The sequence below is a fragment of the Triturus cristatus genome, chromosome 1_2, assembly GCF_964204655.1.
Source record: "Triturus cristatus chromosome 1_2, aTriCri1.1, whole genome shotgun sequence".
NCBI lineage: Eukaryota > Metazoa > Chordata > Amphibia > Caudata > Salamandridae > Triturus > Triturus cristatus.
Window position 1 is genome coordinate 972,630,242 of NC_140580.1, and position 14,660 is coordinate 972,644,901.

Genomic DNA, 14,660 nt, shown 5'->3' on the forward strand with positions numbered 1-14,660 from the left:
TATGGGAGTCTTAGAAAGATTTGCATTCAAATCCAGATTGTCCACAAATTTCAATTAACTATCAATCATTTTTTAAGGCTACTAACTTTACGATCCATGAACACTGCATTGTCGACATAGAATACGGGTTGAATTATTTTCCTGTCTAAATGATGTGTATCCTGATATTTCTTAAGTAACCCATCATTCAATAAGGGTAAAACGCAGGGTTGCTAGGACGAACCCTAACTAATTTTTCTTGCCAGATCAACGCGATTAGTGTTTTCTACCTCCTCTCATACTTAACTTGAGCAATGAGACTTGTGTGCAGTCTGCAAGGGCAATTAATGTTACTACCCGCACATAGTAGCCAGGATAATCTAAATTGTTTTACATGGTCGGCAGCCAAAGCAAAGTTCATGAAGGCCAAATGCAAAGAGCTTCCTAGAACAACAATCTGTTTACTGACCAACAGATGCCGACAATGCTTGGCAGTCCTCAGACTGGCTGTAAAGCAGTGCTGTGGTTCAGTGAGAATCCCCTTTCCTTTTGCCAGAGTTTAAATTCTGTTCATGAAAACTCTGCCACCTCTACCTTAAAGGAGGTGATCAAATAATTGTGGCAATGTCCGTGTGGAACCTCCTCTTCCCCTTGTAAATTATTATGATTATAGACTGAGACTATAATATTAGAAAATCAGACTAATTGGTAACATTAAGAACCCTAGTTGCTTTGGGTGCCCATAAAACCAAATTATGCTCAAAGTCCATATGACCACCAAATTAACCTGAAAAATTAGTTGTTGCTTCTGTAACCTCCTGCATACAAAAAAACAATTTGGAATTGATAATGATCGACCCCCACAAAAATATTTTCTTGGGTAACTGGAATGAGACCCACGTAGTTGCAGTTGTATGTGCGTCCAAAGTTGTACCATTTCCCTTTTAGGAAAAAGGACTATAAACCATACTCTATACTGCAAAAGGCTCTTGATTCTTTGTTTCCCTAACTGTTGCTAGATCTTCCCAGGCCTTTTCCTTGACAGCTTCCTACTATTTTTAACAATCATTTTATAAGTGCACAAGAAATTACTACCTTTTTATTAGAGTTGACTCTTTAGGGCTTGATGTATTGTCAGTCGTGGCCTTTGGGGACTGTGTAAACAGCAATAGATTATACACTAAAACACATTTTTTTTATTATAAGAGTCTAGAACTGAAACAATCCCGCTAATGCACTCCTCAAGACATACAACAGTATCCAGGAGTGTTGCTACCACCAGATGTTTCATAACTACATGGGAGGTCTAATGTAGCATTTGGCCACTATTCTTTATCTTCTTGTTTTGTGTGATAAAGCACTAAGTTTGCTGTGGATGTATGACTGAACAAAACATGCCGTTCCCAAGTATGCTTTTATAACGCGGGCGCTACCACACATTACATTTGCCACACAGGATTTTACCACGCATATGGCTGTACCACAATCTTGTTGTAAAAACACCTATTTGTGTTAAAGGTTTAACAAGTAAATGTAAGTATTTTATAAGTAAGCCCTTTTTATGTATGTATATTTAAATGGATTACATTTTCCTTTATAATAATTACATTTCTGTGGTACGGGAATGCTTGCTAAAGGCATATGGTTGTTAAAGAAATGTGCAGGATGGTACAAACTACACACATATATATATATATATATATATATATATATATATCCCAAAATGACCTTTGCCTCCCAAAATGACCTTTACCACCCATACCCACCCCAAGTCTGATGACAAAAGCCAGAAGAATTAACTTGTTTGTTTTCAAAACTTTCCCCATCTTTTCAGATGGAGGCTTGAGATTACTCTAGCAAATTGTGGGGGCATTTTGTAAGGGCTTTGGTGCAGACAGCGAATTTTGACCAGAAACAACAACTTATGAATAGTTTATACTTTGTGCTATCCGGATGTGCTCAACCATCATTTTGTCCCAGAAAGCCATCTCACGAGTCTGCAGATAGACCGAAAGTAATGATAGGTTATAGAATAGGGTCAAAAATCCGTGGCAACTTAAAGAAACGGTGACACAGTTGAGTGTTGGAAAGACAACATAAAAAGTCAGAGAGATGGGAAGAGTGGAGATTTAAGGACACTTGAAAAAAAGAAGAAAGAGGAATGGCAAAATAGGATGAAAAGAATGAACTTACAGTAAACGTGCCAGTCACCTTGGTCATGCAGTTAATATGGAGGTGGCTGCGCCAGTATTCCGCCTCCAAAAATTGATAACGTTCCTAGTATGTGATTAACACTTCACAAATCCGTAGGTGTCTCCCTCAGGACAGCAGCCAGAGAACAAGTCAATAGAGACCACTGAGGCAAGTGTTGCACCTGTGCACTGTACAGAAGAAGTTTAAAATGAAGCACCTATCAGTGTCCTCCAGGTGTAACATGTTCTAGGCATGCCCTGACACCAGAACATGGGAAACCCCCCATCACATGTATGACAGGTAATAACATTTACAAACATCCACATCCGCATTACTTGGGCTTGGTCTAGAGATGAAAATGTGTTCTACAGTGGGAGTCAGTGATGACCAAGAAGTTACATGGAGAGCCAGTGATGTATGTTGGGAGGGGGGTGCAGGGTGATTTACAGAGGAATGCAGTGATGTCCTGAGGGAGAAGTTACACAGGGTGGCAGTGATGTAACGGGATGTGCAGGAGGAAGGAGGAGTTGCAGAGGAATGCAGTGATGCCCTTAGGCGGGGTTAAAGTGGGAACCATTGATGGACCATTAGTTCACAGCTAAAGACGGGAGAGGTCTTAAAGAAGGAACCACTTATGGCTTCAGGGGAGGGAATACAATATTATGCTGATTTTTAAAGAAGAGAGATGGTTTGGCGTTTAACAGAAAAGTGAGATGAGAAACACAGGGAACTAGATGGTTGGTAGAGGGCAGAAAGAAGGGCAGCAGTGCAGGGAAATGGAGGAATAGTGGTTTTATCCTGGTAGTTTGAAAGCAAGCAAAGGAAGGGAGCAAAAGTTGGCTAGCGATGTATAAGGATTTATATAAAAAGCAAGAAAAAGTGGACTTTAAATGGGTAAGACATACAGCATGGGGGTTAGACTGGGTCACAATGGGAAACTACCAATAGTAGAGACTTTAGACACAGGAGATGAGTTGAGCAGGGAATTGAAAAATGTCAAGTTCTGAGACTGCAAACAGGATAAGGAAAGGGTGGTAGACATAACTTGAGGTGGTTAGGGTGTTACGTAGCAAGTAGAGTATGTTCTATAGTTGGTACTTTTGTAATTTATGCCGGCTGGCACACAGCATAAGTACACATCCAATTGCTTCTACTGCCTCTCCTGAGAGGTTTGCAAAGTTAGCTGTTTCTGCGTTAAGCAGCTTTCAACTGGACCTTTTCCATGTAGTGTATTTACTTATTTTGCATATGATTACTTTCCAGCAGGAAAAAACCGTCCTTCTTTACTGACTGGGAGTAAAAGCCTTGGATATGTGGGGGCATTTCATGTTCAGTTTCATTGCAAGATGTAGCTGTGAAAAATTCCCGGGCTCTAGAGGCAGATTTCTTTGGAAACACTTTCATTACCCTCTCAACCCAGTTTACTTTCCTATCTATTTTTAAGAAGCACGTTTCTGTACACTGCATAAACACTGTCCTGCCGTACATGCTGCTTTAACCCCTTGCCTGCTCATGACGGAACCACTCGGTCATGAGCCACGGGTGCCGTGTGCTCATGACGGAGTGGTTCCGTCATGCTGCGGCCGCTCCGCCCACGCGGCACTGATTCCCTGCCTGTGCGGGCGAACAATGCAAGTGGGCGGAGTCGTGACGGAACCACTCCGTCATGAGCACAGCGCGCCCGTGGCTCATGACGGAGTGGTTCCGTCACGAGCATGGCGCCGCCGCTAACACCCCGAACCTCCTCAGCGCCGCGGCAAAATTCGTGCCGCGGCGAAGGGGTTAACTATTTACCCCTCCCAGGACATTTGAAGTACATTCCTGCCTTATGTAGGCACACATGCACTTATGGAAATGTGGCTTTATTATCGTCTGCCACAGGAGGGGCGTAGCCTCTAATCACAACCACATTGTGTGATCCAAAATTGAAGAGATCACCCTTAGTTTAGCGCCCCAGTGCATACCTAAAGTCATGCTTACTGCTGCACAGAAAAGCATGTAAAGTACCTGACAATTTGAAGTACAAGGTTTTGGTAACTTTATTTAATTGAAATTAAGGCTCAAAGGGTCCGATAAGCCACGAGGAGAGATAAAGGCATAGTGCAGGCACCGTGTGAAATGTGAGACTCCTGGAAAGGGAAGGACCGGCTGGAGCTTTAATGTACACCCTGGTTGAAATATGAGGGGTCCAGGTGTGTGGAGCAGGGGCCCCAGGTGAGGCCAGTGGGGAGCACTGGTACCAGATAAGTGCAGAGGGAAAGCAATGTGCGAAGGGAGGGGCCTGCGACCTGAGGGCTGTATCTGAGAGGCCAAAGGGCAGCGCATCAGAGGGGTGAACTGAGAGCCAAAGTGAGAGCAGGGTCTGCCAGGCCCTTACCCGCCAATGCTGAGGCTGTTCTCGGACTGCAGAAGCTGCATCATGTTTCCCTCTTGCTCTAAGGAATGAATGGGCCAGAAGAGGAGCCTGGAAGCCACAAGAAAGCTTCGTAGAGAAAGACAAAAACCTCTACAGCGCTGTGCAATTTCTGTTTGAACCTGCCAATTTAAACTTAAATCATGCTCCTATTCAATGGAGACGATGCTGCCTAACAGCCTGAGCGGCCGACTTTGGAGCTGGGGGAACCAGGTTCGGTTCTCAGTGTCTGTTCAACATTCTGTGAGTCTGGGCAGATCTTTTAATTTCCCCGTGCCTACAGCAATAAAATATAAATCCTTGTGTAATGTAACTGCCTCTCATATAAAGCACTCTGTTTCCGTCAGGTATCTCCATTTACTATAGTGCACAGTCTTCTTGTCCTTCGGACAAAACAGACATTAAAACGTTTTGCTCTTGCAAGAAATCTAGATGTCTCGGGCGTCGGGCGATACGAATTCCCCCTCCCCTGCACCCTGAACCCTAAAAATTCCCTTGCCACCCAAAAACCCATACCCATCCTAAACCTTGAAATTCCATGCCAACCAACAACACATACCCACCTTAAAATTATCCTTGCCACCTCAAAAACCATACCCATCCTTAAAGTGCCCTAAACCATTAAAAAAACAATTCCTAAAATTGGTGACGGCTGGCAGGAGACTGTAGCGGGGGGTAGGAAATGAATAAAAATTACAACTTACGAGCCGGTCGCCAACTGCCGCGTCTCAGGAACAGGAAGCACCCAGGCTTCTTCCAGACTCCCTGACCAATCGCAATGCTTCTGATAGAATCGTTGTGAACGGACTGAGTGCTAGGGTACGGTGCTCAGAGGGGGAGTGGAACTCTGGGCATGTTCTCCACCCAGGCTGCAATGCAGCCTGGGTGGTAACATGCAAAATGTGCATGACTGTTTGGCCGGCCCGAGGGGTCTCCGATATTACATTTTTTCCTTTGCACTGCTTTGAAGCAGTGGGGCAATGATCCTCCGCCTTAGCAGAGGAGCCGCCTATGTTTAGAATGCAACCCATGCCCATCCTAAACCCTGTTATAAAATTTCCCATATATATATATATATATATATATATATATATATATATACACACATACACTTCATGCTTGAGAGCCAAACGCCTATGCACTTACCATTCATGTCTTTACAACGATATTCGTGGTAAAGACTTATGCATTGTAAAATCCTACGTGGTAAAGGCTTCTTTGTAACTGCAATGCGTAGTAGCTGTTTTGTTGGAATGGCTGTTTTTCTAGATAAAGGCACTGGAGGACATTGGCTTGTGGTCATTGTAAGCAATGAAAGGGACAGAAATGGCACAAGAATGTTCCGCCAGAGATTAATATAATTTATATTACTGAAGTAGACTCAGGCAGTGTATGTGGAAATGGGTTGAGAAAGGCTCATTAACATGTTTAAGATTCCCTGAGCACGGGTCGGTAGTGGTGGTCCCTATTTGGGAAATTACCGCACAATCAATAAATATAGAGTGTCTAAAATACACCAATTATGTGTGAGTCAATTAGTTGTACACTTATAGTTAAGTTGGGGTGCTCTCTTAGCTCAATCGCACCTACTACCAAAGATGCTATTAACATATTAGAAACTAATGTGTGTATATAAATATAAACATAGAGCTCTACTTGGCACTCCCCTTAGTGATTCTAATAATCCATGGATCAGTATAACCATTACAGATTACAGTACACGTTCCACTATGTCAGAAACCCTGATAAGTTCCCAGCCACATAGCCGAGAATGTTTCCAGAACCAAAGGCGTGTTCCTTCTCCCCGTACCTAGTGTACATTTTAAATTCATGGAAGAAGTAGGAAGTACGTGTTCGGGGTTTCAATTAACAAGAACCGCCACAGACGGGCGTATGTTTGACGTGGATTCCAATTAGCACACAAGCAGTTTAGGACGTATTTCCCTAAGAGATACAACATTGCCTGGAAGGAGGCAAATTAGTTGAAACATAACTGTGGATGTTACACCCATCTTTGGATACACTTTCGCATTATAACAAACTTCTGTGGATGCTTGCATAGCACCGAGTCTATACGGGACAGCGTTATATGAAACTATACTCCAGATATAACAAAGACAACTTTTGCTAACTGCCTTGAAAAAGTCTGAGTAGACGAAACACGTTTTGGCATATTAGCAGATTCCGTGCTGAAAGTACCACAAAAATAATTAATCTTCTATTTGAATTGTTGGACTCTTTGGGATTCTGTGTACTTTGTGCAAAGATATTATTGATCTCCTCGGAGATACTGTCCGTCAAATTAAGTCGGGATATGAAATCTGTAATGGTTATACTTATCCAATACACTCTGGAATATTAGAATCACTAAGGGGAGTGCTAAAGCTCTATGTTTAAGATTCCATCTGGCAGCAAACTTCAGTAAGACCTCATCCTGACTGTCTGATTTAAATAAAGATGGTCTGTAATCGCTTAGCTGTTATGAATACTGTTTAGGCTCAGGATGACATCTGCCCTTTTTGTTTGTTTGTTAAAATTGCAAGAATAATGGAGGGTCTTCTGCCATTCCCTGGCTTTTTAAAGGCAAATGCCTTCCCAATCGACTATAATCATCCATAAAAAAAATTGTGAATTTAGAGGAGATACAATTATCTCTGTAAAGTTTATAAGAAGCTAATTATTTTTCTAAATTTGAGAATTACAGGCTTTTGTATGACTCTGCTTTTAAGATCTTGATGTTTCATCCTAGCAATCCCACCAGACGCATAATATGCCCTGCTTTTGTTGTATGTGCATTCGTATTCTATAGTCTAAAGAATGTAGTTTTCTATTCAAGTTCTCACCACAGATTTCCATTCCCATAAAACGTGTGGGCTCCAGTCGAGGATTATTGCAAACTTTTTTTTTAACTAGATCACCACTTAGGCGTTGTGATTTTGGAGTTCAAAGATTCCTTTTGGCGCTGAGAGAGCATCTATTAGAAAAAAGGTCCTTCCACATGGAAAGTGATTGAATTAAAGTCTGTATATTGGTTGATTAGGAGCCAACAAAGACACGAAATCTGTTGTAACGTGAATTCTGTAACCTACGTAGGCAATGCATGAGAAATTGTGAAAGCAAAGGTCCAGGCATAGAATACTGGTTCAGTCACTGTACCTATCGATAGGCTAAATGCCAAATATTTAAATATCTCGAGAAACAACCAAAAATAGTACAAGCTAGTCTTGGTTATCACATTCTCAAAACCAAATGAGAACTTCTAACGCTGCCAACCAGTGCATGCTCCTTGTTTGTCCCAGCAGTGACTTCTCAACACTTTGCGTCCATATAAATAGTGGAGGCTAGCTGATGTTTATGGGTGAGGGGTGTTGTACAAGGAGCCTCTTGGGCATCAGAGCTTGAGGATTTGCTGAAAGGTCTGCTAAAAGGAGTAGAACCGTCTGTAACCTGATTATCAAACATTTGGGGAAAACAAAGGCTGGGCTACAAAAACTCCTTGTGTTGCAGTATCACTTACCGTGCAAGAGCTTAAGTCCCTACAGTCACTGGATGTTGTAAACATGTCCTTGACTACATGTAAGTGCTATGCTCTCAAGTGTAAGTTATGATGTATCGTATGTATTAAAATGGATGTAGTTTTGAAGCACACCTATATTCTAGAATCACATGCTATTTACCTGTTCTTCTGTCTCAAGGTAAGTCGGTTTTCCTCTCCCTATTCTAGAACATTTATTCTGGTGAAAAATAAATGTAGATCTATTTTGGCATACAACGAATATGTATGTTCTCTCTTGTAGATGGTGATCTTTGATCCTTGCACTATGGGTTTTCTTTCCTCTTGTAGATGGTGATCTCTGGCCCCTACACTCTGGGTTTTCTTTCCAACTATGGAGATACCTGTCTCAGACACTTCTTCCTCTGGTGGTATCGCACATTCACTTCCTCAAACAACCACAGAAGAACAAGACATTAAGACCCATTCTGGCTTTCTCTACAGTCAGTGAACAGACATGTCCAGACCAAACAATTGAAGATGACAATATTGCAGGGTGCCACCCCAATGTAAGAATAGGACAACTACCTAGTTGTAGTCTATCAAAAGGATACATATTTCTACATCGTAACACATCAAAAGTACTTGAGGTTAAAGGCACATTTCAGCTTAGAACAATGTCTACCTAAGAGAAGTCAGAGTGTCTAGTGGTCATATAAGTACCAGTACTTTAGACAATATGCTTCACTACTTCACAGGCAGAGTTAAGAAGGTATTCTGCAGCTATTCAGCTATGGTTCACAATAAATACACAAAATAACCATCTCCCAAGCCGACCCAAATGCAAAGTGGGTGCAGAAATAATTAAAGCATATGCAATCACATTGTCTGGAAAAGAGGTATTTCTAAACCATGTTTGCCTCCCTCCCCCTTTCACAGAAAGGACTGTGATTACACTCGTAGAAAGGATGCCTTCATGCATTTATCTAGTACTTCAGGCAGGCCTATGCAGTGGACCAAAGCTCTCAAATCAATGGACAGTCATGGGGAATAGAAGGATCCTGAGGCTACCAATTACAAGGTGGTAAAAGCATTGTGTGTATGTGAATGGTATTTCTATAGCACAAACCTAGCTACGAGGCAGCTGAGAGCTGTACAAAGGCAAGCTTAAAGTCGGCGATTAGCAAGACAAGAAGCGGGTTTGTGGCCGGTTAATGCTTTGTGATGTATTGTGCTTCAAAGAGGTGAGTCTACAACTCTTTCCTAAATTGGAGCAGCGTTGAGACGGTCCTCATGGATACATGGATGTGTTACAGATCATGGGTGCATAGATGAAAGAGGCCTGTTGTCTTGGTTTTTATTATTTGAACACTTCTGAGTCTGCAGGGTGGTGGTGTGCTGGCTGCGGTTGTGCTGAAAACCACCAGCAATAGTGAGCTCGTCTGCAAAATAAGCAGCGGTTCTGGTTGAGATGGCTTTGAAAATGGTGTGGGCTGACAAGTATAGCCAATGGAATTCCATCAGGGTAGCAGTGATGTGCTCATGTTTCTTCAGACCCTGGATGGGACATGCTGCAGCGTGTAGGATGCTCTTAAGGGGTGCCACTATGGAATTTGGGAGGCCATGGAATAGGAAGGTACCACCATCCAGATGCAAGAGTACCAGGGCTTGAACAACAGTTTCAAAGGTGTTTTCTGAAAGCAACTATTTACCTTTCTTTAGAAGAGAGCTGGTTCCATACAGTCTTTTTTATTTTATTTTAAATAATGCATTCTTTGAGGGAGAGGTGTTTTGGTGAGAGTTGGGGTTCGAAACCGGCAAGCTTTCTGTCATTGATGAAGGTTTGTACTGTATTTTGTTTATTATTCTTGGCAAATAATAGGAATTCTTTCTTGGTTGTGTTGAGCTTCAAGTAAGTGCTGGAAATCCGTGTTTGGATGTTGTGCAAGCAGTGTTGGAGGCATTGGATATCTGAAGCAAAGAAGACTGTCCCTTAGAATTGGGTATCATCAGCATATTGGTGAATCTTGATGCTGTTATCTGTGAGTAGAGTACCAAGCGGCTCCATGTAAAGTAAGATGACAGGAGACTGTATGGAACCCCAGGTGCCTCCACATGTGGTATGGATCTTGTGTGACTTGGAGGTGCCCATGTGAACAAACTGGTGTTGGCATGAAAGGTAGGAGGAGAACCAGTGCAGGACATTAGCAGTGAATCCCATTTAATACTTAAGAGTGGGGTGGCCCACTGTGTCAAAGGCAGCTGAGAGGTCCAGCAATATTTGGAGGCAGGGGTCATCTTCATCTGTGTTCAAGAAGGTATTGTCTACAGTGTGTATGGTGGCGATCTCTTTGCTGCAGCATGATCTGGAGCCATATACTGTTTTTTTGTTTTCTGAATTATCTTGCTGATCAATGGTGATTGATGGGCCGGTAGCTGTCAAGGTCATCTGGGTATAGTGTAGATGTGTTTGGGAGGGTCTGGCCAGTCTTGAGATCTTCTGGGAAGATGCTTTGAGTAAGAGAGGTAATGACAGTGGGACACAGGGATAAGGAAGCATCCCCTAAGAGAACTTTGATGAAGGACAATAAGCCATCTTCATATACAGCTTTAAGGGACTAGAGTGTGTCAGCCAGATTTGGGAGAAATAGAGGGCTTTGAAAGCTAACCATTGATTCTACCGGAAGAAGAGAATGAATATGAGTGATGAAGCTGGCTTGGTATCATTGATGTGCTGTTGGATCTTCTATAGTTTCTCACTGAAGAGGAGGGTGGCATTTTATTTTTTTGTGGCCTGAGGAATCGGTGGGTCTGATGGGAGTGAGAGTAATCATGCAGTACTTGATTGTCTTTCTGCTAGTGTCTTAAATGATGGTGATGGTGTAGTGGTTTTTATTTGGCTGATGTGATGAGCTGTGTGTGTTGCAGATAGCTTCTTTATCAAGAGGTCCTCTGAAGTTCAGTTTTAATTCCATGTTCTTCCTTGTATGCAAATGGATCATTTATTGTCGACAATATCTTTAGAATACCAAGATGCTGAAGGCTTTGGTTTGCACTTGTGTCTTGTAATTATGATATTAACTTTTACATAGCTCTTCAAAAGCTAGGTGAAGGTTTCTTGATTTTTTTTTGGAAAGGTTGTTGGCATTGAATGTTGTTTTGATGGAGTGAGAGATGAGATCCAGCATTAGGAACATTTTAATGGATCTGAAAGGGTTTGGTCCTCTCTTTTGTGATTACCTTGGATGTTGGTAGTAGCAGGGAGATGGGGATGGCAGAGTGGTAATTTCAGTCCAAGGTTATGGGTGGTTTGCATTGGATTGTTGGTGATGTTGAGAATACAAGATCGAAGATGTGGCCTTTGAAGTGTGTTGGTTGCGTGACATGTTGATCATATTGATGAGGTTGAAGAAGGGTGTCCCCCCTCCCTTGTTCTTTTTTTTATTTTTGTTTTAGAGCTTGCATTGTCTAGGAGATTTAAGTCATCCCAGAGGTTGGTGTGGGCATAACAGATGGACGAGGTGGTCTGAGAATTCATTAATCAATAAACTCCTTGTTCTGCCCAGGAGGCCTGTAGATGATATGGAATTTGGCAGTATGAGTTGTAGAGAGTATCAAATGGCATGTCAGCACTCCATAGAGTTGTTGCTGTCTTGCCTAGTGTGCAGTACCAGGAGGACTAACGGATGAAAGCAAGGCCTCCTCCCTTCTGGTATATGTGGTTGTAGGAAAGTAGGATCTGCTATATTGTTATCCCCACTTTTTGCATGGTGCTAAGCTGTATTTGACTAGTCTGACTGGGATCCTGCTAATCGGGACCCCAGTCTATCTGCTTTCTCCCTAAATTGTTATGTTCAGTACATCCCCAGATTGAATACTGGGGTACCCTTATAAGTCCCTAGTATATGGTACTCGTACCCATGGCATAGGTACCCCAAAGGTCTCCCATGGGCTGAAGCATGTATTATTCCACCCATGAGAGACCATTCAAAATGTAACTACAGGCCTGCCATTGCAGACTGTGTAAGCTGGTGCTTGCACCACTTACAAAAGATATAGGTTTCCTATATCTAGGGTCACTGCACTTAAAATATATGTCACCCCTCGAGCAGACCTTTACAATCCTAAAGGCAGGGTGCTTGGTTCTAAGTGAGAGGGTGCCCCCTGCATGAGCAGGACACCGCTACAGTCTACGGAGTCCATTCTGCCAGGTTGTCAGTGAAGCAGCCATATACTATAGAGGGGCACCGCATAATTATGCAATGACCATCCCTAAACTGGCTGCAACGAATCCTATCATGTTTGGTATCAAACATAATGAAATCATACACAACACCCTTAACGGTGTGGGAGGTATGATTCCAAGCAATGGAAGAGCCCGCCGTTAGGCTCTCAGTGTTTCCAGTACCAGCCTTCTTGACCCGGACAGCACAAAATGGTTGCTACCGACCAGAGACACGATTCTGCCCTCCAGCTCCTGAGCCAAGCTCGAGCAGGGGAGGGCAGAACAATAGGCATCCTGTCACAGGGAGGTGTAACCACCTCCTAGAAAGGATTTAGTGTATTGGGGTAGGGTGGGTGCGCTTGCCAGCGCCATTCAGTCTACATGAGGGGCACATTTGGTGTCCCCGTGCATAGTCCAGTTCAAACCAGTCCTGGGAACCGTTGGCTCCTGCTCTGGCATGAAACTGGACAAAGGACATGGGAGTAACTTCCCCCATGTCCAGATGCTCCTCTGGGAGGATCCCCTGAATCTTCCCAACCCTTTCCCTAGGGTACTTAAGGGCTTACCTGGGTGTAGGTCCCTAGATTTGTTGTGGGATAAGATTCAGATCAGACACCACTTCTTCCTCTATCGTCTGGGCACTCTGGACTTCGTTTGGGCCTAACTTTGTCTCCCTTCCACCTCCTCCTCCATGTTCGTGTACTTTCATGTATACCCTCGAGGTACACGACTTACCAGCACGCATCCCATCACGTCCCTGTGCTTACATCTACATCACCTTCTTTCATACCAGACCGGCAATTGTGGTTGTTATATATAGGAGATCGGCTCTTGTTCTCTTATCCAGGTCATATGTGAATTTTTTATTTCATTTTTCTTGATTGTTGAGCTATATGTGTCCGAATTCATGCGGTCTCTCCCAAAGATACGTGGTATATAACGGGACTGGATTTGTGGAGCAATGAATGCCCTGATTCTCCTTTTGTATAAATTTGTGGTAACTTGCTTAAGTTTGGTTGTGCGGCGCTGCGGAGTGAAGCAGTGAGCCGCCCTGCCCAGTGGTCATGGAACTGCTAATTGATTGTGGGTCCCCTTCTGCCCCTACCTAAGCCATTCGATTTTCATGCTAATTTGTATTGTCAACAGTATATCCCGATTACTATGCAAATGCTCTAGATGTTATTTTGTTAAAATCAATAAAAACATTTATTTAAAAAAAAACTTTGTCTCCCTTCCAGTCTGCTGCATCGTCTGTGCCTGTGCATCATACCAGAACCTTCCAAGGCCTGTGAAGCATCAAGAACACTTGAAGGAATCTCCCTTGGAGTGAAGGAGTCACTCCCCTGCATTCCCAGACACCGCAACTAAGTCGACTGGTCTGCTGATCCTGAGCTCCTCTGGACCTCGTAAGGTTCTGCAACACAGATGGTGGTTTTCCACTGCTCCCGAGGCCTGCCCTGCCCTCTCACCAAGTTTGAGGCCAGTATCCCTCGTGAGGGTTGCAATAACCGAACCCCTGTGCACTGCGTCAACTTGCAGTTGCAAAGGCTTGTTGGCTTCCTTCCAAGAAGATCATCAGGCTCCAAGTAGCCCCAACCTTGAGCACCTCCAGTGACCACAATCTTCAGCCACACCTCATCGTGTGCATTGTGGCTTGCATCATTTGGTGAGCTGCTTGAGGTCCTCTTGCAACTCCAGTGCCTCCAGCCTGTGGGTCCATTTGAGGGTCACACTTGTTTCTTTTGGGCTCCCCTGATTGCTCAGGGCCTGCCCAGACTCCTCTGCTTTTGGTGAGTTCCCTGGACCTTGCTGGTCCTGATGTTGCTCCTTCTTTACTTCCTGCTTTGGTTGCATTTGCCAAGGGTTGTTGGTGCTCCCGCCGGATACTGACCCCTTAGCACTCAACATCCTTTGCGGGACAACTCATGCACAGCTCCTTGTCCTCGACCGCGTCGCCTGGTCCTCACACCTGCAGAGTCAAGGTCATCCTCACCCATCCTGCAACACCCGACATCGGAGTGCATTCATCTTCCAAGTCTCCTGGTCACTCCCGAGTGACATAGACTCTGTCCCCTCTGCTTTCAGGTACTTCTCATCTTGAATCCACCTTCGGATTCCATCGGCCACTTTCTCCTTCTGCAACAGCTGCACTTTCCTGAAGTCCTCCACTGGGTTCGATGGCGGTTTCTGACACCACCTCACACGTATGCACCCAGTTTCCCTGGTGTAGGTAACATGGGTACTAGAGTATCCACGGGTGGGGTGGCTCTCCAACCTTCTGTCTTCCACGGGTTTCTTCAAGTTCCACTGGGAAGAGTCCTTAATCTTTAAAAATCCAACCATGACTTACACGTAGA